The following is a 24,593-nucleotide window of genomic DNA, read 5'->3' on the forward strand; positions in this document are numbered from 1 at the left end:
TTTTTTTTACAGAAATATATCCGTTATTAAACCCGCCATTTCCGCTAGAGTTTTCACTTTTTTCCATTCCTCCATGATTAATTTTTGAATCTACTCGATTTGAAGACGAAAGAATTTTTTTTATCTCTACAATATATTGCAGTATTATTTATACGTACGGAAATAAAAAGAAATAATACATTGAATAGAGACCCCCTTCCCAAAATCAGTAAAGAAAAATAATAATAAAAGTACAATATAGTTAAACTTAATTTTATGTTAAATATTATGAATTTTTAGTCAACCGCTGTAATATATTTTTATTCAAAAGGAAACGTTCTGTTATACACGGTGTCCGAATATATTTGTTCATTTACTTTCATAATTCTCTAACGTCTTAATTATGTATGTAATTATGAGAAAAATTATAATTATTTTAGAATATTAAAAAGAAACACAATTTTACAATATTCTAGTATATGTAAAAAATGTACAGAACTGTTATGGTCAGTAGATTTATAAACATTTTACATAGTTATAGTAAAAGGTGAAAGCATTTTTTTTTTTTTTTTTACAGTTAATCATATAAAAATTATTATTAAATCATATCGTGAAAATTTATAATTATTTCCACAATTAAAATTTATTAAAGGAATTATGTTTTTTCTTTAATAGATATGTCAATAAAAAATGCGTACTTTTATAAAAAGTGTACACTTTTATACGTATTGAACTTTGTTAAGTATAAAAATTTTTAGTCCTTTATTATTATTTACCTAGATTATATTTTTTTATTAATTTTATAATTATTAAAGATTTATATTGTTACAAATTCCCAAGTCATTAATTTTCTTAGTCACTATTATCACCAGTGTAAAATAAGAATACTATAGACTGTCTTAACAGTGTCGTGTGTTCGCGACTCGATAAGAATATTGAAAGACTAACAATTAAAAATGCTTATATAAATACAATTTATTAATTTAAGAACATAGAAAATACGACTAATCAATAATAATATTATTAATAGTAATAACAACCACAACAATAATGATAATAAAACATCAGTGATAATAATCAATAAATTGCATACAAAATATAATTTCCAATAAGGACAGGATTTACTTAAAGGTGGTTAAATCATAAAATCCAGAATTCAGACCCATTGACTAACCCATTATAATGACCATTAATATTAACAGCTAATATTGCATTAATAAGATGAGACTAGTTTAATTTTCATACAATTCCATTCACTGCAAATACCTTTCCTGTCTACAATAGAACTACCCTAACAATTTACGAATGAGTTAAATAGTCACTTTCACAATACCAATAACTCACCGACCAACTTCCTACCTTCACCCATTGTCCACACTGGAATCCTTGTTACTTTACATGATATTATAAGTTGTATACCGCCGTCTTACAGTCGCGTCGAACACATCACACAGCGCTACTTGCTTAATACTGACTTTATTCCTTGTCTGAGTAGTCTTATACGATACATATTCATAAAGTAAGGGCCGTCGGCTTATATTTAAATATTAGCGGATCTGAACAGAGTTTCACGCATACAGGGACATCTATCGAACCCACCGGCTTGGTCTAGTAGTGAACGTGTCTTCCCAAATCAGCTGATTTGGAAGTCGAGAGTTCCAGTGTTCAAGTCCTAGTAAAGTCAATTATTTTTATACGGATTTGAATTCTAGATCGTGGATACTGGTGTTCTTTGGCGGTTGGGTTTCAATTAACCACACATCTCAGGAATGGTCGAACTGAAACTGTACAAGACTACACTTCATTTACACTCATTCATATCATTCTCTGAAGAAATAGCTGAACGGTAATTCCTGGAGGCTAAACAGGAACAATTAAAAAAAGCATCTACCGGATATTTATGAATTCACTGCGATTATTTTTTTGATTTAGTAGTCGTTTGCCTGGCGTAAATGCAGATCGCAATCTCCGCGACAATCACTTCTCCCGCCAGTTGTGAAGTACGCGCTGTGATTCGATTTTTGTATGCAAAAGGATCTTTAGCTGCTGACATTTATCGGGAGTTGTGCCTAGTGTATACACCTACAGTAATGTGTAAAGGAAAGGTCAAAAAATGGTGTCGCGACTTTAAAAATGGCCACACAGATGTGCATGACGAAGATCAGAAGGGAGGCTCAGTATTCAGGCAGACGAAATAGTTGAACAAGTGAATCGAAAACTGCGATGGGATCGGCGATTGACAATTAGTGCTCCGGCTGATGAATTTCCGCATGTTGACCCACCTTTATCTATATGATTGTCACAAAAAACTCAGATATCACAAATTGTGTGCAAGGTGGGTACCAAAAATGCTCACCGACCAAGAAAAGAGCAAAAAATGTGCAATGGACGAGCGATTATGGGCCACTATCGATAAGATGGAGATGATTTGTTTTCCCACATTGTTACGGGTGACAGACGTGGATATCCTACACCAACGCAGAATCGAAACAACAGTCAATGCAGAGGCGCCATTCAAGTTCCCCAAAACTGAAAAACTTTAAGCAATCTCCGCACTCGAGTCGAAAAATGTTAGCTACCGTGTTTTAGGACGAAAAGGGTGTCAGTTTGGTTGATTTCATAGAACGTGGATCAACAATTACAGCTGACGTGTACTGCGAAACACTCACCAAACTGAGATGTCCGATCCAAAATTGACGACGCGCGAAACTGTCGTCCGGCGTAAACTTCCTTCACGATAACGCGCGTCCTCACACCGCTGCCTTAACCAAGAAGAAGATTCAAGATTTTTTGTGGGAACTTTTTTATCACCCTCCATATAGTTCCGACCTTGCACCTAGCAACTACTTCCTCTTCTTACATTTGAAAAAGTGGCTTGGTGGACAATGGTTTGAAAAGGACGAGGAACTCAAGACTGCCGTTGTCAATTGGTTCAATTTCCAGGCGGCGAACTTTTATGCAGAGGAGTTAAAGAAACTGATGCAACGTTACGAAAAGTGCGTAGAACTGAATGACGATTATGCGGAAAAGTGAAATAGATGTGAAGTAAACTAAAATTGTAAGTAAAAACCTTTTCTCATGAGTTAATGACCAAACAGCCCTTACTTTTTGAATATGCCCCGTATACGCTGACCTGGAGAACTGGCCACATTCCTTAACTCTTGAAATATGAGAATTATCGTCCGCACCCTTACATTTTCTCATAAATTCCGACTTTGGTCCGGTAACCCTTCTCATCAAACAACAGCTGTTGGAAGTGTATTATTGACAGTATTAAAAAGGAAGATTGTTAAACGGACCTTTTAGCATATTAGAAAGGATCGCTTCTGGACTCTTTTCATTGTTATTTTCTCATACTTTCTTCTTAATTGAAATAAATCCGTTACTCAGGTCCGTTATATTGGTCTTGTTATAATGGTATGTAGATTTAATAGTATAAAAATAAGCTCAATTTAATTTACGCTTTAATCTGTATACTCGTATTTTATAAAATGCCCAGAGTCAAGCTCATCTATGTCAGTACGCTGATGTAAATTCCTTGATCCAAAATTGAGTAAAAAATCCTATTTGAAAAATCGTCTTACCGGCTCACCAGTTGAACTGTTAATGCGAACGTTAGCTTCTCTGTCAATCTTTTCCAGATTCAGTGACCGGCAAGGATTTAACGTATATTTACTGTTTCATCTTTCAGTCATAACACCATTATACCTATACGAAAAATCATGTAACTGGCCAAAGCCATTGCATGTGCTGTCCAGTGATCGATGCGGGTTTGGTGGTCGTGATCACACTTCAACATCTGTGGCGACTTAGCAGGCGTTCCTAGATACTCTGTTTCCAGATGCTCCGGAGGGTGAAGCAGAGGTCGGCGTTAGAACGGTAGCTACGCGCTTCCCTGGCGTACGGGCTGTGGATCCCGTAGATATAGACCGAGTGGTTTCTCGAATAGCACTGAAAAAGGCACCGGGGATTGACTAACTTGACCCGGATATACTCCACCATTTGCTACCTGTCATAAGAGAGCCGCTTGACAGGCTGTTCATGGAGTGCCTTAGCTGGGGCTGCTTCCCGACTTGTTGGAAAGTGGCTTTGATGAGGGGTGCTCTTAAAACCAGAAAGGAGCCTAGTGAGGTCGGCAGTTATCGGCCCATCAGCCTCTTTCCGGTAATCGGCAAGTTGCTTGAAAGGCTGGTTGTGGAACGGCTCCGGAAAGCATTGAGATGAACTGTTTTTTAAATCGAGGCCAGTATGGCTTCACGAAAGGGATTGGCACCGAGGATTGCATCTTAAATGCTCTTGCCGAAGTGGAAAGCGCCGACTGTAAATATGTTTTGGCAATTTTATAGATATAGAGGCAGCATTTCCTTCCTTGTGTTTGAGTTCTGTCCTCTCTGAGTTGGAACGCCGCAATTTTCCCGTAACCCTGCAGGCCGTAGTACGTGACTACTTGTCTAATCGTACTACTCTGTTTATAGATGCGCACCTAGCTGTGGAAAAATCCTCACTAGGGGAAGCCGCAGGGTTCCAAGCATTTAATTCGTAATACTGATGAAATTATGTACGAATCTATTTATACGACGGCAATTAATCAAAGACCTGTAAAAAAATTTATTCCCCTCCAGCTTGAGTTCCCGCTCTACAAGTTTACAATCGACACGTAACAGTTTTCACAAGCGATTTGCTCTTACGATCTCATGAGTTATTCCAACACAACGTCTCCGGAACGGCTTCGACGATGGAGCCAAAGTTTGAAGAACGTGTCGCAGGTTGGTATACCTTAGTTGAGCGGAAATATGTTGGTACTGACTCTGTTAAAATGTGTCAACAGAAGAAATAAATCCACGTCTCTGTTTTCCTTTAAATATCATATGCTACGTAATAATATTCTATTGTTAATTCCTTAACAGTACCTGTAGATATAGTTATTTATTGATTAGCATCATAAAACTTCTTTCTATTTGGTTCAGTTATTTGCATATTTTGTCCGTAACCTTTTTAATTAAATTTCAAGAAATCTTAAAATTTTCAAGAGTCTTACACGTAACGGTGCAAATCTTACCAAGAGCTAGAAATGATATCACCTTTTGCATTCTACATGATTAAAATTGTTGTATTAACAGAGAAGCATTACGTCTAAAAAAAAAACTGCGTACTGAAACGGCACGATTTATTAAAGGTGGGATAAAAAGCTCACGAATTGACATTCAAAGATCCGTCAAAATCCTCATTTCTTTACTGAAGATTATTTTTAAAATAGATTTTTTTATGCATACATGGATAGTAATATTAGTTGGAAAACCGACTAAACAAAAATATTTTTAAAATATAGTTTGACTGATGAGACCGGCTAAAATTTCTTAGAGGACAAATTTTTCAATCTTATCGCGGATGACTTGAGCCGTTCCCAAAACTTGCACTGCTAGATTTCTTCTTTTAGGAATGTTTGAAGGACAAGACATATCAGAGTAGAAAACCAGAAACACGGGATGAGTTGTAGAAGAACATAAATATCGATGGCGGGGTTGGCATAGATTGAGAACGCTTTCAGCCGTTTAAAACAGGGAATGGATTAAATTGATAGAAAAATAATTACGCAAAAGGTCTTGTAGTATGCATCACATCTAGAGGAAGCGTCTTTGAGAATATAACTGTAAATGAGTTTTGGTTGAAGATATCAAATGTATTTAACAAATCGATAAGTAGGTATTACGTAAACGAAAATAAGCTTCTTCTTTATTCATTACACGTTTTTGTTCAATTATTAAATTAATTGTCCAAAGTAAAGGAGTTTTCTTTTTTTGCCAGAGAAATTGAAAACAGGCTCAAATATATTCTTTAAGTATTTATGCTTTGGCTAGATTTTTCGCAATAACTTCGTTTTTGAAAATTTATTTAGACAAACGCTGAATCGATTCCTTCACGAAAAAATCATTGATATTTTACCTTTCAAGAAATAATTTTTAGAACTGAAAATTACGAAGTTTTTAAAAATACCGTTTTAAATTACAGTTTATGGAAATTACATATTAAAAATTAAAATGGCCACATTTTCAACTATGAAAATGTAATATGTGTATGTAGTATAATGTAATATGTGTATTCCAAATAATATCTTGATTCGGGTCTCGAGTATGAATTTCTATTTAAAATTTCCCCCGAACAAGATGAGATATTTTTTTATACGAACTTTTATTTTCACTCCTTGTATCGGTTCCAAAGTTTGTTATTTCGTCCCAGAACCCTCTTTATACAGTTTTTTTTTTTATGACGTGTGATGATTACATATGTACGATAATACGATGATTCGGTGTATCCAACGGAATAAGGCATATTTTTTTATGATAAAGAAGTGTACAAAATCCAGTTAGAAAAATAAATACCAATAAACTCACATTGACAAATATTCCCTCACTACCTACCCAACCTTCATTTTAATTTTTTTTGCTACTCAACCCTAATATATCTACTTTCCTAAATTGTATTATTTTTGGTTAAACCGATTTTTAAAACAAAACAAATTAGGTGCCAACGTACATACTAAGAACATACGTACAACAAATAAAGTACATACGAACGTACAGCGTACATTCTCAAACATCCTTATTCAAAGAAACCTTAATTGGTAGTGCCTTATTTTTTTACCCTTTTTTTTATTGGGTTCATCAGTTTTTATCCCTCCCCCCGGAGCCGGACCCGCAACCAAGCACAAACACAGCTCCAGGGGGTGCCAGTGCCTTAAACTGCCTAGTCGAGAACTAACGTTCCCCAGACAGCCGGGACTCGGTCTTTAATTAGTCGCCATGCCTCTAATGAGGAAAGCTCGAAGAGATTCCCCACCAGGACTCCGGTCTTGACGTCACGCCTCAAATGAGTAACCCCAAAAGGATCCTCCACCGGGACAATAGCATTACTTCGTCCCCCCCTCATTGAAGTCCACTAAGTTCCGATCGGATTTCCTGTCCAATCACCGGCAGCGGGACACCTAAGCGGCCCACCCTCCTGGACAAGGTTGTCCCAGCCCAGGTCTTCCCCAAAACACAGAAAAAGCACCTCATTATTTGGTCTTGGCCCTGCAGCCGCATCCCCCGAGAATTACAAAGGGTACATTTGGCCTCCGTTGCGCAATCCTTACGTAGATACCCTGCAATCCCACAGTTGAAACAGTCTCCTCGCCTATCGAGATCGCTGCAGGAAATTTTTTAAGCTATCGAAAACACGAAATTCTGGAGATCAGTTTTTATTCACGTTAACATTTTCCCTTGTTACATATCATAACAGCTGAAAAAAAAAAATCAATCCATATTTAATTGTAAATCGCTGTGTATTGAATGTAAACAAACTTACAGCAATAAAAAACTGATAAAAAGGAAATTAGTGATATCTTATTAATTAGTAACTTATGTAACATATTACGACGCCAACAAAAAAATAGTTATGTATACTATTTTGGTGGTTATTATTTTATAGGGAGAAAACTTCAATATTGAATTTTTTTTACAATGGAAAGTTTTTATTCAATTGTTGAAGAAGCAGACAGGAACGTGATAAATCCATGAGGCATCTTAATTCAATTTCAAAGAGGAGAGTTATTATTTGTTATGCCATTATTTCTACGTTATAACGGTAACTTAGTATTATGTTAAAAAAATAAATAAAGAAAAATATTTTTATTAATATCATAGATTACTCTTCTACGAAAAATAGAGCGGATAGTAGATGTACAGTTTTTATTTTCATTTTTTTCGAAATTATTCATCTATTATGCATTGCAAAATATGTATATAGATGTATACATTTTTCCAGATTCTTTTCTTTTTTTTTACTTCATACTTATACTTCATAAAAAGCAACTATAACTCATTTTAATGTATGCTGGTAACTCCTTACCGTTACTTATTTTTTGTGTAATCGTATCTAACGGAAAAATCTCGACAACTGATCCTTAAATAAGTCACTAATTCGAATCACGAAGAGAAAAAGGATCATGAAACTTAACTATATAAACAACACGTATGATTTATCGTCGTAACAATCGATAGTTGTTTAAAAAAAAAAATTGCCGAAGCGAATTTTCATGTACACATAATATACAGTTATATGTATAATACAGTTATATGTATAATATTTAGTCGGTTTTAAAACAAACAAACAAAAAAATATTCGGTTTTTTATTGAAAAAGAGCTGTACTCAAATTAGATTATATAGAGCGAAAATCCTCAGCTCTAGCTACTGTAGATCAGTTAATCACTCTTCACCACTACATGTCGTAGGTATAGTAATTTATCGGGTTTACTTTTGTCTGGCTTATTGTAATTGTCCCATAATGAATAATTGTGAGCTTTAGGGGAATTGATTGTTCTAATTATTAAATTTTAGTGTTATATTTCACCACTCCTATCTAAGCTTTATGCAACGAATAGTATTGGTGAGCTCAAACCAAACTTTAAACTGTAATGTTTAATTAAACTTACGTGAAGTAATATTTTTAATTATTTACTAGCTGCAGGGCGTGCCTATGGCACGTCTCCGCAGTTAGGTTGGGTTGCCCTGGTGGACGGTGTCTCGGAATGCTATTATTAGGTGTCCAAAATTGTACCAGGTTCGAATCCTGATCAGGCATGGCATTTTCACACATGCTACGAATCATTCATCTCATCCTCTGAAACAATACCTAACGGTAGTCCCGGAGGTTAATAAAAAAATTAATTTATCCATATGCAAATTACAAAACTGATTGATCCATTTGCAAATCCACTCACTACGAGAGCTGGAAGCTTAAATATAAAGTAAATTAATTAATTTATTATTTATGTATTATATTCAATTTAAGGAACAGATTATCGTAATACGAAACAAACCTTCCGACAAAATATCAATGGATTCTAAATAGATAATCGATATTATTTTCAGTATCGATATATTTTTATCGAAAATAGTTGTATTTTAAGATCTGCTAGACCCATCGGGTTGGTCTAGTGATGAACTCGTCGTCGCAAATCAGCTGATTTCGAAGTCGAGAGTTCTAAGGTACAAATCCTACTTTTATACGGATTTGAATACTACATCATGGATACCGGTGTTCTTTGGTGGTTGGGTTTCAATTAACCGCACACCTCAGGAATGATCGACCTGAGACTTTACAAGACTACACTTCATTTACACTCTTACACATCATTCATCCTCTGAAGTAATACCTTTCGGTGGTTCCGGAGGCTAAACAAAAAAGAAAAGATCTGCTACGATATTGAATGTATGAATTACGGTAGTAAAATTTATTAATTTATTTTATAATTATTATTACTGTTGTTATTTATTGTTTATAAACATTTAAGAAAAAAAATCATGATTTTTGGACGGACAGTATGTTCGATCATGTAAGCATGTTCTCAGCAAAGGGGGACGGACAAACAGATAGACACACATACAAATCCCCTTTAGTAGGGTAGGATAACAAATAGAAATATTTTTCAAGTATATTTTTTAATAATAATGTAATTTTTTCGCATAAAAAACTGCGGATTTTATTTCACTTAATATATTTACGTATAACAGAAAATAATCAACAGTTTTTGTTTTTCTGTTTTAATGTTGCTTCGACTTAAATACTGATGAAGTGACTAAAAAATAATTTATGGAAATCTTGAATCTAAAAATAAAAAAAATTACTGGCGAAAAATTATTACAAAAGTTCTACTCATGGACTGATTTCCTTTCGTAATAACTGTTCTTAAAACCGGTTTCAAGAAGCAATTTATTCGCCTGTAGACCTCTATTTTTACAAGAAATGGGATCGATCATGATGAGTATTTTATCTCTTCATTTTCTTTGTAATAGGAATAATGTAATGTATGTTTTTTTTTTTAATTATGATGAGCTCTTGATTTAGTTTCTCTTACTGCAAAGCAATATTTTTTGCATGTTGTACACCTTGTAAATTAAAACTATAAAACATAGAAACGTGCAATTTTTAAGAAAAATCGCATGTGTAAAAAATCCATTCAAAAATGAATTAATACAAAATAATTTTATATTAATTACTCAAAAAACATGATGTCGTACAAACTACAATTTTATATGTGGCAGTGGTTTCCAAACATTTCCGAGTCGCGGTGCCCTTTTTCATTTCTTTGGCGCCCTTTTTCAATTCTTTGGTTTTTCTATGGCGCCCTACCATAAATAAAATTATGACTACTCGTAAGTAAGAGATAAAAATAAATAAAACGTGTATCTTCATTATTTTTTTACTTTATTACTCAGAATTTTATCTCTCGTAATTTTCACGATATTCAAGTAAAACAGAACAATTTGGTGTCGAAAAACACGGTTTTTTTGGTTTGAAGTACAATAACTTTGTTAGATGGGTAATAAATCCGTAAATTTTATTACCAAATTTTTAGAGAATTTAATTCTGAAAAAATATAATAAAGTCTATGAAAAAAAATTCAACTTTTATTATTAAGAACAATACTTAACAGAAAAACGCTATGAATTTGTTAAAATTAAAACATCTGTTTTTAGTACAATAAATTTAGACCTTTAAAAATTGGGTAACATGCTAATACTGCCATAAAATTGCAATTCGTGTTAACAATGCACATTAGGCGGTTAAGTTTTTTTGACATAATTTTGATTGTGTTTAATTATTTTTGAGAATTATGGAGTGTTTTTGTGTTTGTTGTATTCTAAACTGTACCTACATTTTTCCAATTGAACCTGAATTAAAAAGAGTGAAATTCCGGTTCAAATTCATTGTTTTGAAAAATACCGCGTCTCTTCACTCGTGCAGAATATGTTGATATGATGTCTGTGTACGGCTTTTGCGATGAAGTGCTCCAGCTGCGGAGGAAAAATATAAAAGGTATCCTGGAGAAAATTTCCAAACCGTAAAGATTTTTTTAGAATTTTTAAAAATTTTGGTGAGAATGGTACACTTCCCAGTGTTCATGTTTCAGCTGCACGTTAACAGGTTAACAATGGTGATGAAAGGGAAAGCAATTCTTTAGATGGTACTGCTTAGACATACAACGAGCACCGAAGAATTTTTATACACTATTCAACATTCCACAGAGAACAATATGGAGGACATTTAAATGCTCACGGACTGCGTACTTATCATGATCAAAAAGTTCAGTACTGTTTAGCTCATTACTATGCTAAACGAATGTAATCTTGTCAATGGCTTAACAATAATTAACACTTAATTCCGTTCATACTATTTTTGGAAGAAAAAATAGTATTAAGAGGCTATTTTTACCTGCAGTGGCATAAACAACACCGAATTCATTTCCATGGTCTGAAGAAAACCCACATATTTTTTAGTTGAATCAAATTTTCAGCAACGATTTTTGGTGAATCTTTGGTAAATTATCTGAAATTTTTAAACACTGAATTTCTTACAGTATTTGAAAATGTATCATTGGCGAAACAAATTGAAATGTTCTATCAACTCGCCAACACATTTCACGGATGAGAATTGTCTTACTTCATTTTACGAATGAAGTAATTTGTAGATGAAAAATTTATTGGTTAGTGGATTAGACGTAGAAGGCCGGTAAATTACCGGACTTTACTTCCTTAGAATATTGTTTGTGGGGATGGATTAAATATGAGATATAAAAGCAAAACGTAGTTACACGTGATGAACTGATCAAGGAACGCGATCAGTGATGAGGGCGGTTGACGCCAACCTAATGTCGTTACATTAGGTTGGCGACAGAAAATGTAAAAGTGCATCGATGTCGGTGATGACATTTTCAAACATTACTGTAAATTACTACAGTATAAACTACAGAGTATTTTTTTATCGAAATTCTAAATTTATTGTACTAAAAAAAAAAAGCTGTTCTTAATTTTTACAAATTCATTACATTTTTCCGTTAAGTTTTGTTCTGAGTTTTAACAACAAAAATTGAATTTTTTCTTTTCATAGATTTGCATCAATTTTCTCAGAATTAAATACTGTAAAAGTTTCGATTAAAATTTACGGATTTATTACTCATTTAACAAATTTATTATACTTTAAACCTAAAAAAACGTTTTTTTCTTCAACGATTTTTTCTGTTTTACGTTAGATATCATGAAAACTACGGGAAATACAATTGTGGGATGTTTCATTCGATTTGTCAGATCAAAAAATATAAGATACTATCAAATTTATCCCTTACATAACGCCTTAAAAATTTCAGTATTACCTCATTCCACCGGAGAAATTTTTCGGTAGCCGTAACTCGATAACAAAGCGTTTTCGAACATATACTTGTATAAACGTTTTCCTTATTTCAAGCTTTAGAATAAGTTCCCAAATTATTTCCCTTCCCTTCTGAAAATTGTTCTGTTTACAATCGTATCACTTTTCTGATCCGGTTTATGTGTTTTGTTTTTTATTAAAGTTGAACTTCTCAAATTTGTGTTTAATTTTAATAGACATTATTTACATCATTTTTTGTCAAAAATAAATTCTCTACAAATTTAATTAGAGATTTTTATTTATTTATCGGTAAATTAACTGTTACTTTATTCCAAACCTAAAAAAGTGTATTTTCCGACGAAATATTTTCGTGTTTTACCCTGTTTTTCTTAAAACCTAAGTGAAATAGAAATCTGGGACTACTTTTATTCACTTTCCTAGATCAAAATCCGTAAGGAAGTACCTGAATCCCTCGATTTGTACTTGAATCTTAGTACGGTGTAATTTTACAGAGGGAGAAGAAAACAGGGCTGAATGTTTTGAGAGCGAAACTCACGAACCGTTTTTTGACTATGTTTATATGAACCTTTTTTTTTTTTTTGACTATAGAATCATCTCTCGAGAGATTGATATGGAATTTCGGATCACCTGTATGGTTGAATACATGAATTCTGTAAACACGATATTTTTTTCACTCGGAGAAATCTGAAGCAAATAAGAACAAGATATTTGATGTTGTGTACCATTTCTATCGTAATTGTGATCAAATTGGTGGACATTAAGCACTTCAAAGCGGTGAACTGTCGCTTATCTGAGAGGGAACGAACTCTTTGCAAACGTTAGTTGCACTTGCGTAAGACAATTTAAATAACTTTCCTAAAACTTTACATTAGTTAACATTGAAATTATATTTATCTTGACAATGCATGATAAAATTCTTAATATTATTTGGTTGTACACTACAAAAAAAGATAAAAATTCAAGTGACATTTATAAAATACATTGAAGATTGATGCGAATGCACTGCACTGCTTGAGTTCAAAGTTGATATAGGGAGAGTTTATATCTTATTCTTTAAAAAGAACAATCATCTTGTCTCGGAAAAAATGTTGAAACGGGAAAAAGGTTAAACGCCATCCTTTTTCGTCATTACGGTCGACCGATCGAGCCTTAGCCGAATCAATTAAATTTCAACGACTTTTTAGTTCTCTCTCTCTATACTATTTGTCATTTTGGATTGTAATTCCGATATTTTCTGCAATGGAAAACCGAAGGTGTAATATAGCTTCATGTACGCTAACACATCGACGTAACTATCACAAGCGACGTAGTTACTTTTTGGTCCGACTGAATAAAACTACACCATATTATCTTGTAGAATTCTAGATTTTCGAAGACTCTACCATTTAGCAAAACAGAAGTTGCCGTATCAGTTAACTTCCTAAAGCAAAAAAAAAAATTCTTAATTTGGCAAAACCGTACATGACAAATGATAAGAAAATTAACATTTAAATATTGCAGTATTTTGGGTAGGCAGCGTTTTTTTTTTCATTACGTAAAAGGGTCAAATCTGAATTTAAATTTTAGTTTTGGGGTGGTGGGGGCGCCCCCACTCGATCGCCATCTTGAAAATAAGGGTTTAATCAATTTTTTGTTTATTTTGAAAACTATAATTATGTTTTCTTCTCTCGCTTTACACTATCTTCTCTGGTTGGACGATTGCTAAGTTTGTTGTCGATGATACGATCAACCGTATTTGCTAGTACTGTAGCCAGTTCCGCAATCACGTCCTTTGCATTGAAAGAAGATGCAGGAGATGACACAGCTTCCGCATGTGATATTGTCTTCGGCGATCTATTTTTAACAATTTTCTTCGCTTCAACGTAGCTAACCTTTTGATTGGTCTTCGCTTCAACGTAGCTAACCTTTTGATTGGTCTTAATCTCTTTGATTGCTACCTCTTCTTTATATACTGGACAATTTCTAGATAATTCCGCTGAAAATTGATGCACACAGGTGGATCCCTGCATGGATCATGATGAAGCGGTTCACCACAAACACAGATCTGTTTCCTAGTGCAATGTGCAGCTGTGTGTCCATATTGCTGACATCCAAAGCATCGCAACCAAAGGGACGGACGTCTGGCCTGTGAAAGCCGTCCTTAATCTTATCTGGGCACTTTGGCCTGTTGAAAGTCAAAACGTGCGACCCGAAGGGTTGTACTTCTCCACCGCGCCGGGTGTTTAATTAACGACAAGCTACAACTCCCTGTGCACTGAGTTCCTCGACGATCTCCTTTTCGGTACAATTCAGCAAGTCCCTGCACACAACTACACCCTTCGACTTATTTAGGGTTCCGTATGGTGATACTTCAACGCCTAATAGTCCAATCTTCTTCTTAGAATATCTAGATATTCTAGGGATATCTAGATATTCTAGGAATATCAACTCACACCTCTGTGACTATTGGTACGAAATGAAAAGTGGAGGAGGATATAGAACTGTAAAGGAAGAAAAAAGCTGATAACACAGTCGTAGGAATTTCCCGTCACGCGGCTTTTTTCTTATGCAAGAATTACACACAACTTAATTTAAAATATTTATCATTTTATTTAAATATATTTTTTTATTTATTTAATTCAATGATTCTAACTAAAGCGCACGCGCATGCCGTATTTCATTCGCTCGAGTATGGTGGTACTAGCGGCCCCACTTAAAATACTTTTTTACACTTTAAATGTTATTAATTTTTTTTCCCCCCCTACATCCCTGGGCCGGACATCCAATTAAGTATACTCGGCCCAGAGACGTGTCTTTTGACTCTATGGTCTTCCCGCCCACCGGTTTTACACCCGGCACGGCAGGTCAACCGCCCCGGTACTAGATCTTTTCTTGCCTGCCTCTAATTCCCGCCGACGAGGGCAAAGCCCGGCTATGCCGTTCCCCACCACCGCCGACAGAAACCGGGTCTCGGTCTTTATGCCATTTGCCTCGAACCGGTGCGACCAGGACAATGAGCGCGCGCACCCCCAAAACCAGCCACGCCGGCCGGGTCTAGGTCATTTAATTTTATCCCCGCGAAATCTCCCTGGAGTCCCCGTCCCCTCACCGAAACCTGCACGCCAGGGCATACAGGCTCTCGGAGACGGGGCTTTCCACCTATTCCTATTTACGATTGAACCTAACGATTCCTTCGTCGCGCCTCCTCTTCCTTAGTGCGAAGAACCGTACCGGCGAAATTGTTAAAAACGTTCCGGTTCTGCTCCCTCCTTAGCGACCACTGTACTATGTTATTCGCGTTCAGGTTATTGACTGCTGTGAATTGTCTGTATTGTGCCCATCTTCGGCATTCGAACATCGTCTGCTCTGCGTCGTCCACCTCCTGGCAGTAGTCGCAGTTGGGTGTGTCTCTCTTGCCGAATCTTTTTAAATAGTAACCAAAACATCCATGACCCGACATCATCTGTGTTATGTAAAAGTTCACCTCGCCATGTTGGCGATCCATCCATGCGTCCAAATCACTTATTAACCTTCTGGTCCAGGCCGCAGCGTTAGTCTCTGCCCATACTTCCTTCCACCACTGTCGGGTCATCGCCTCGGTCTCAGCTCTACTACACCCTTCCGCTCTCGCTTTGCTGCTCTTGATCTGAAGTTCTATCGGCGGGACCGACGCAAGCACACATATAGCTTCATATGACAGAGTACGATACCCTGCCACCACTCCCAACAATGCCGTTCTGTGCATTCTTCGCAGTTTATCCTTGTTTCTTTGTATCCTGATTGCATCAGCCCAAACCGGCGCCGCGTATAACGCCGCAGACACCGCCGCCGACGCAATCAGTTTCCGTTTGGAGGCCCCCGGTACTGTGTGTTCCACGAATAATCTCCTGATGGCTTTTATGGTGAGCCCTACTTTTTTGCACACATTTTCTATATGCCCACCAAACTTGAGACTTTTATCTATTGTCACCCCTAGGTATTTTGTATCCTTGACCTCAGTTATAACCTCTCCACGGATCATGACCCGAACGCCGCGCAGTCTTCTCCTACCCGTGAAGAGGATACACTTGCTTTTTGCCGGGGACACCTCCATATTGTTATTTATTAGCCAGTTGTCTATGAGTTGGAGGGAGCGATTTGCTTTATCCTCTGCATCACCAATTTCCTTATCTTCCACCAATAGTGCAATGTCGTCAGCGTAAGTGACTACGCTGACTCCTTCCGGATAAGGAAACGGGAGCACCCGGTCGTAAAAGATGTTCCATAGCAAGGGGCCTAACACAGACCCCTGCGGAACTCCACCGAAGACCGGAAATCTCACCACCCCCTCCAAAGTACGAACCTCCGTCCATCTATCAGACAGGTAGCAGTCAACCTGGTTTAGCAAGTGGTCACTAACATTCATTTCTCTGAGCGCCGCTACAATGGCCGTCCACGGTACCGAGCCAAACGCATTTTTGATATCTAACTGGACCATCAATGGGATCCTTCTGGTCCTCCAAGTACCGTTCCGTACCTCCGCCGCCCAGCTAACCACCCTGTTTATCGTATCCAGTGTCGAACGGTCATTACGGAATCCATATTGCTCCAAATGTAGGCTTCCGTTTAGGTCCAGCTCCTCTTGGATCCTGGTAGCAAGAAGTCTCTCAGCAGCCTTACCCATATTATTTATGAGGCTGATAGGACGGTACTCGCAAACGCCTGGGTTTGTATTCGGTTTGGGAAGAAAACCCGTTCTGGCCTACTTCCAGCATTGAGGGAAAGTGCGGTGTTGCAGCCCATAACTCAAAATGTCCGTCATCTCCCACGGTACTATTCTAGCCAGACCTTTAATGACCGCTGCCGGAACTCCATCTGGGCCCGGACTCTTCTTGTTATTTAACTTGTTAATTGCGGCAATCACCTCATCCTGTGCGAACCTGCCACGTTCGCACAAGACTGCCTTCCGTCTTATCTCCTCCTCCCGTGGGAAAAGTACGGACATCTGGCGCGCCACTTCGTCCTCATTCAGCGCAGGCACTCGCCTCCCCAATCGCTTCATTACTATTTGGAAGGCTCGCCCTCATAGGTCAGCATCGAGCTCACCACACATTTCCCTCCACTTAGATCTCTTGGCGTTCTTAATCAGGTAGTTCAACGTTTTCCGAGCCGTCCTATAGGCCTCCATAGTTTGTTCAATCTGAGCCTCAGATCCCTGTCTAGTTCGTAATCTTTGGGCCGTTCGTTTATTTCGCTGAAGTATGATTCTTTGTTCGGCGATCTCCTGGTTCCACCAGTACACAGGGTGGTATCTATGCTCCGTTTCCGGTATGCTGGAAATTTCGTTTGAGATTATTTCTTGGAGGACCTCCGGATCCAACCTTCTGCCGTCGGTGATTTTGCGTGCCGCTCTCTCCCCAATTATGTTCACCTGTCTACTAGTGAGTCTTCTTGCCGGGTTCCGTACAGCAGGGGTCGCCGAACAGACGTGTATTATCAAGGAGACCGCAAGGTGATCACTCCCGGTCTCCTATGTTATTAATTTATTTAGTTCTACCGCTCACCTGTGATGTCACAACACACCACACGACTACAACAGCTGTACGTTAGTGCTACACTATCGCCCCTTGTGGTGAGAAGGGGTACTATCAAGGCAGTATTTAGCCGTTAGTTTATTTAAATAATTTTTTTGGGGGGAAGGTGCGATTTTACAAAAGTTTTATTGCAAATATTATTATTATTTAATTGTTAAAAAATGTGCTTAAAAAAAATTAGACCTTTAGTAGGCAAAATCTCGAGATACTGAAGGTAATCTTGCTGTACAGCCTCACTTCCTTGACCTTTTAAGTTAAAAATTTAATGACATCAATGCCCCATACATAGAAGTAATCTGACCAAGTTTGGTCAAAATCGTTCCAGTAGTTCTACATAAGGAGTGCAAGACCGAACACACTCACGTACATACGAACATCTGGAAAATTTCTATCCGGTTTTTTGGATTCCTTAGGTGTAAAAACGTCAAGATCCGGTGAAAACCTCATATGCCAAAATTGGACCGATTACAATACTTTCTAAAGCAATGGCTCTGTTATAGCGTCAGACAGGAAAGTAAAAGACAGAATGCGTGATATTTTAAGAGCGAAAATTTAAAACGCAATTCGTTAAGTTAGGAAGATTACTCCAAAATAAAAAGAAATTAAAAAACAAAAAGAAAATTATGAAGAAACATATCGAGTAACCTAAGTCAAAAAAATAAACGATTTCATTCAGCGTTAATAATATAACAATGTATTGGGTAATATTTGGTTGATCGTTTTTAGAGAATTTTTTTCAAATAACAATTTTACAAGTGAGACACATCTATTTAAAAAATAGTAATATAATAAAACAACGCCTGCATGAACATTTAAACTGGGAAGTACATTTTGTACGAATGAATTATTATATGTATTTCCTTATGATGTTATTAATATGCATTAATACAGATGAAATTCAGAAGAAAATTAAGTTTAGTTTGTACCAACGAGACGTTATAATTCAAAATGAAAAAAATAAGCGTAATAATATTTTTAGTAATAAAATCTAGCTATAATCAGATCGTTGATGTTCGAGTACTATCGGTAGAATTCGTGGCTTGGAGCTGCAGAAATGAGCGGGAGGTAGAGATAAGTTTTAATACAGCAGGTATGCGAAGAAATGTTAGTAAACGAGCGACCGTGCAGTAACGTGTTGTTTCGTTTGGCCAACATACTGGTTCCATCTGTTGCGTGATTTTTGTGTTGTGTTAATTTATTGGTTTCATCAATATATGATCTGTGATGACTTTAATATAACACAAGGAAGGAGTAGAATTATTAAATATGAAGGTAAAATACAGTTTACATTTTTTTTTAAATATTCCTTTATTTGGTTTGTTCATTGTTCTAAGAAACTGAAAACTAACCTTTCACTTTTATCATTGTTACCTGCAGGATCGGGGTGACTGACAGTAGTCGTAACACGTTGAGTTCCTGTTGATTTTTGGCAATCACAATTTTTTCTTGTCACAATTCATCACCCATGAAACTAATTCGACTAATATATTTCTTTTCTTTATTCAACTAATGTACGTTGATGAAAATTTTGGCCACAATAAAACTTATTCCTCTACAGTACTTCTGCGTAACTTTAAAGATAATCCGACTTAATTAATTTGCTTGATGAAATGTATTATTATGAGTAGACATATTTACTGCAGATACTAGTTTCAGTAGATCGCAGTTTGAAAACTTAAAGTAATTTAGGTTTTAGGTTTAGGAGACTAAACAGAAAAAGATAGAGGTTTAAGGTTTGCATTTTTAAGAAGAGGGAGTGATTATGTGTAAGCTATAATCCACGGGAAATAACATTAAAAGGGAGTTTAACTAGATATGATTTTTTTTTTTTAATTGGTTGGATTTGGCTTATTAGATTTGCTGATTTGGCCAAACTAAATTAATTATAAGTAATTTCCGGTCCATTATTCGGCAAAATTCTGTAGAGAGTTTGTATTGTCATATATTTTATCATTCAAGTTTTATATAGACATTTTTGGAGTAAAATATTTTCTCCGTTGAAAAACATATAATTTTCTGTTTTAAAAGAATAGATGTTAAAAAGGTTTACGACGGTATGTTGTATTCAGGTTTCTTCAAACCGTGGAAATTGAGCTGTTGAAAGTTACGTAAATTTCAAATTTATTTATATTTTAAAAATTGGTTTTAAAAATATTTTTATATAAATTAATTAAAGATATGAATAGCTTCCGTCATGAAATAGAAAAATCTATTCAAAATATTATATTAATTTAAAATTAATCGATTAATTTATTAAGTGAGATTTATTGGAAAAAATATATAAAAAACAACTCATTAAATTTTTATATGAAATATGATGTGGTTTCTAAGAATCTATAATCCAGCACTGTAAGCCCTGAAATCCGGTTTAATTTTTCTGTTACTGCTACCAGACGGCATGATTCATTCTACAACCTTCTGGAACGGCCGTTTTGTGATTTCAAAACCGACAGGATTGGTTTTGCAGCCACACAAAAACGATCTGTCGTTACTGGTTACGAATCATTCATTATTTTTCTTATTTTTTAAAATAAAAATTGGCCTCCTTTTTGCAAACAAAAAAAAAACAGTAATTATTAATTTAACTGTAGTTGTATAATGAGTATAGACTAATTTAATACATTTATAAAAATAATCGTAATAATAGACGATAGTTTTTGTAATAAGTATGAAATTACCCATGAAGTAAGATATTACGGTATTCCAGTTAAATATGTTATTTTTTTATTAATAAGTCAAAATCAAACTTCTTTAAAGCAAAGCTCTAAGTAATTTTTAAGAAATGTCGAATTTTTTCCGAAGATTTCCAAAATTTTATTAATTTTTCTTGATATTTAGTTCTATCTCCGAATACTGTTTAAAAAGTGCCTGATAGCTAATAAATAGAATGATTTTAGTTACTGGAAGTATTCTGTCTCAAGTTAAAAAAAAAAAGGCTTTTACAACAAAATTATGAAATAAATAATTTTAAAGTGAATCCTCGTCCGTTAGTCGACCAACCTCGTCCTTCTTTGGTTCTTTCTCGAGGTCAGTGACCACAAGTATTTTCATAACAAAAACTATTCAAGTTCTGTATAATAAAATGCTGAAACAAAGTCGAACTATACAAGAAGTTTGAATGTAACGTTCACACTAAACCGGTAAGTAATAATAAATGTTGTAACTTTATACTGCACCGTCTCTTCAGCTGTCGTCCCGATCTTTTTTAAGAATTCTTTAAAAAGTTAAAACAAGAGCATTTTTTTAAAATTCAAATGTTACATATTATAAAATGTTGTATAATTAATTATATAATACTTATATTTAATTAAATCTTTTTTTAATCTGGTTCACTGTGATTACAAAATTTGAGATAGGAAACATTTTACTGCTTCTTCTAAGTTCTTTTTGAGACGTTCTTCTAATCAAATATCGCATTTTAAAGTAAGATTTTTAGAAAAGGAAGTGGACAGACTAAAACTTTTAAAAAGTAACAGCTATAAGAGTGGATAAATACTAAACAAAATTAAGTAGACGTAATTAAAATTGCGCGGTGTAACATGTTTGCCGACTTAGTTTGGTAATCTCGTTTATACGGTAGAGGAGAGGGTTCAAATGAGAATTGTATCAAGTGTTACAACAGACTGAACTGGAAATATCGCATTATAAATTGCAAACTGAAATTTTCAAGTTCTTCTTATAATTTTTTTGTTTTTTTTTATTTAAGTGCTTTATAATATTTTAAGTAATTTTATGTGCTTTATAATATATTGGTTTCAGTGATATTTTCAAAGAAAGTAATAAGTACGGTATATAAAAGTAATTATGCTCCAAAAAATTAGGTAATCTAGAACCTTCATTCTTACTCTATTGTGTGAGTGAATGATGAAGGGGGTGTGCATTTCTCAATTCCAATAAATGCTGTGTATTTCTGAGATAATTTAACAACTTTTGTAGAATAATTTTTAACTTATTTTATTTATTTTTATTACTTTTTTTTTTGAAAGGATTGTATTAAAACAAAAATAGCAAAATTACTGTACTTAAGCGTAAAACTGAAGGCCAAAACAAGGGGTAAAACAATTTCTGGCTCAAAAAAAAAACAGATCTGGTGTCATCTTTTCATTTAGTTAACGTTGATTATATTAAGCAATATTATAATATTATATTTTAAGATAAAAAATTGTATAAATATTTTTTTTTTTATAAATATTTAATTTCAAAAAAACAAATCGGCTTATCATTGAAAATATTTTAAAACTATTTGTGTAGATACATACAATAGATTTAAATTAAAATTGTTTGTGTTTGCTAAAAGTTAATAAAAATTTAGTTCTTTTCCGTTCAGAATTAAACGAATTTTATCAAAAACGACCTTTTTTGAGAAATTCAGCTTTGAAATTTTTCAACAAAGTGATCGCGCTGTCATGCACAAGTAGTTGTTTTGGATGTTTCTTATTATCTGAGTCGACCAAACCACAATCTGGATACCGACTTGTGAATTACACATAAAAATTGGTTTAAATTTACAAATTTGCAATCAGCACCAAGCTTTGGTGCACCTAATTACTTTACGAAGAGTGTGCTCTATTTTCTTTCATCAGTATTTGGTTCCAGACATTCAGAACCGTATCTCATTACTTGGCTGTACTGTCTGTGTCATCATTCATCTGACTGTCAGTTGGTGTCAAGCCGACTTAACATAACTTAGTACAATAGGTGTTTAAACCCGAATCAGTGAACATTTGCATTATTTCAATAAGCCCATTGAATTTTTTTTGTTTTTGAAATAAGAAATTCTAAAATGTTTGCGGCTAAAGCTCAATGAAAATTTTCAACATCCAGTGCGATAATAAATTAAAGAGAGATAGCGCATTAATGTAATAGCGCACTGAGGCATTTATTAGAATTGATCTACGAAATCAAATATTATCACAAGCTTTATTTTAAAAGCACATCTTATCTGGATTTCACAGTAATATTTAAATTTGCAAAATAGAAAAGGATTTTACGCGTATTACTATCGGCCAACACTTTTTTCAAAATAGATTCATGCAACCACAGTAAGAAAAACCAGTAGATTTTGCTCATTCTTAACGTAACAATCACGGCTAATAAATATTTAAGAAAACTTTAAAATTTATATGTACATTAATTGCTATTACTTTTCAATTTAATTTTAAGAACTGATCCGATATTTTTGAAAGGAAAGCACTAGGGATTCCGTTACTTTTTCCCAGCTGGGAATTCTTCGCATCGACTTCGGTTTGTTTTTAAGTTTTTGGTTTCATATTCTGCTAACAAAAAATGTGTAATAAATATTTTTATGAGAATAAAAATGACGATTTTATGTTGACGGCCGTATCATATTTTTTTTTACATTTCACTGCTTCAGTAGATAGATTATGATATTAACATGAGTTAAGTTAGAATTATTGGGAATATTGAGTCAGATTTGGATTAGGAATAAAATTACATTAAAATAGAGGTGGATGGGTAATTTGTAATGTTAGCTTCTGAATATTGATAAAACCTGACATTAGAACACCGCGGACTGTAAATACATAATTTTTAAAAATAACCTTTTTAAAATCTGTTTTTGTTTCTGGATTTAATGGACTGCAATCCTCATGGGCACATCACAGCAGTCAACAGGTAAAAATCACCCTATTTTTAATCACGTACTTTTGTATTGTTGGAAGTAGATACATTTCACATGACTGTTTTTTGTTTAGTCCAGACATTACTTATTTAATAAAACTCCATTATTTCCATCTTTATGTGCGAATGATTTGTTTTAAGAATTTTATAAAAACAACTAGATCGGGTTATGTTGGTTTCAAGCTTTTTTGTTTTCTGCCACATGTTAAACAGCATGCTAGTTTAAAATATTTAAAATGTTAAACGATTGTTAAACTGAGTGCTGATACCTGTTTAATAATTTAAATGATTAGTTTATTTTTAGTTTGTTTAAATGTCTTTGTGCATTTAATTGTGAGGCTTTTTTTTCCTTAGCAGATGAAATTTTATTGAAGAAAACGTTGCTGGTTAATAAAATTCTCAATAAGATTTAAGATTTAATTATTTTTTTTTTTTTTTAACTGAGAAAAGAGATTATGTGATTTGAATACGTCGTATAAGCTCAAGAATCCGCATTGATTTTCATGAAATATGTGCCAAACTATTTACACCATTCGATTGGGAGACTATTGAAAACAAACATGATGATATGAAAAGATAAAAAATGGCGGATAGTGAGTGGAATTTAATTCAAATGGAAGATGTTAAAAATGTATTAAATACATAATAAAATCATAACTGAAAATTATTTTTAAAATATAAATCTCTTCTCTCTCTCTCTCTCTCTCGCTCTCTCTCTCTCTCTGTGTGTGTGTGTGTGTGTGTGTGTATGTTTTATATAGTGGAAAATGTTTAAGGCAAAATAAGGATGTTCACGAAATATTATTGGTTATATAACTTTTACAGTTAACACTAAAGGTTTTACCCGAAAATCCGGGTTAAAAGAATTTTTTTCTGACTTTCTGCCTCTTAGGTAAAACCACGTAGACATAAATTTTCAAACCTGAGAAATCCACTCTTCCGAGAGAGAGGAGGCGAGAAAATTTAATATTGTACATTACATGGTTCTGTAACTGCTATCTAAACGCTGTTTTACCCGAATTTCTTTCAAGAGAGAATTATTACATGATTCAATCTCCTCCCGAATGCAGTACCTGCATAAAATTCATTCTCATACACAATACATTTAGCTCTAATGAGGCCAAAAAAGAATATTTTTGTGTTTTCTTGAATTGAAACTTTACGAACAACATGGTGCCTCCTCACATCTGTATTGAGTCAGAATTCTTTTCGA

The 24,593-nt window shown here is 34.6% G+C and overlaps 1 protein-coding gene across 1 annotated transcript in view; it reads left to right on the forward strand.

Annotated features, from left to right (window-relative positions):
* The first annotated feature begins 18,852 nt into the window (after window positions 1-18,852).
* LOC142334339 (uncharacterized) overlaps window positions 18,853-24,593 on the forward strand; it is a 166,437-nt gene continuing 160,696 nt past the window's right edge. The window contains exon 1 of the mRNA XM_075382307.1: window positions 18,853-19,012. The gene's annotated coding sequence lies outside the window, so the exon portion shown is untranslated. The remainder of the gene's footprint in view (window positions 19,013-24,593) is intronic.

This window comes from Lycorma delicatula, chromosome 1, assembly GCF_047948215.1.
Source record: "Lycorma delicatula isolate Av1 chromosome 1, ASM4794821v1, whole genome shotgun sequence".
In the NCBI taxonomy this organism is placed as follows: Eukaryota; Metazoa; Arthropoda; class Insecta; order Hemiptera; family Fulgoridae; genus Lycorma; species Lycorma delicatula.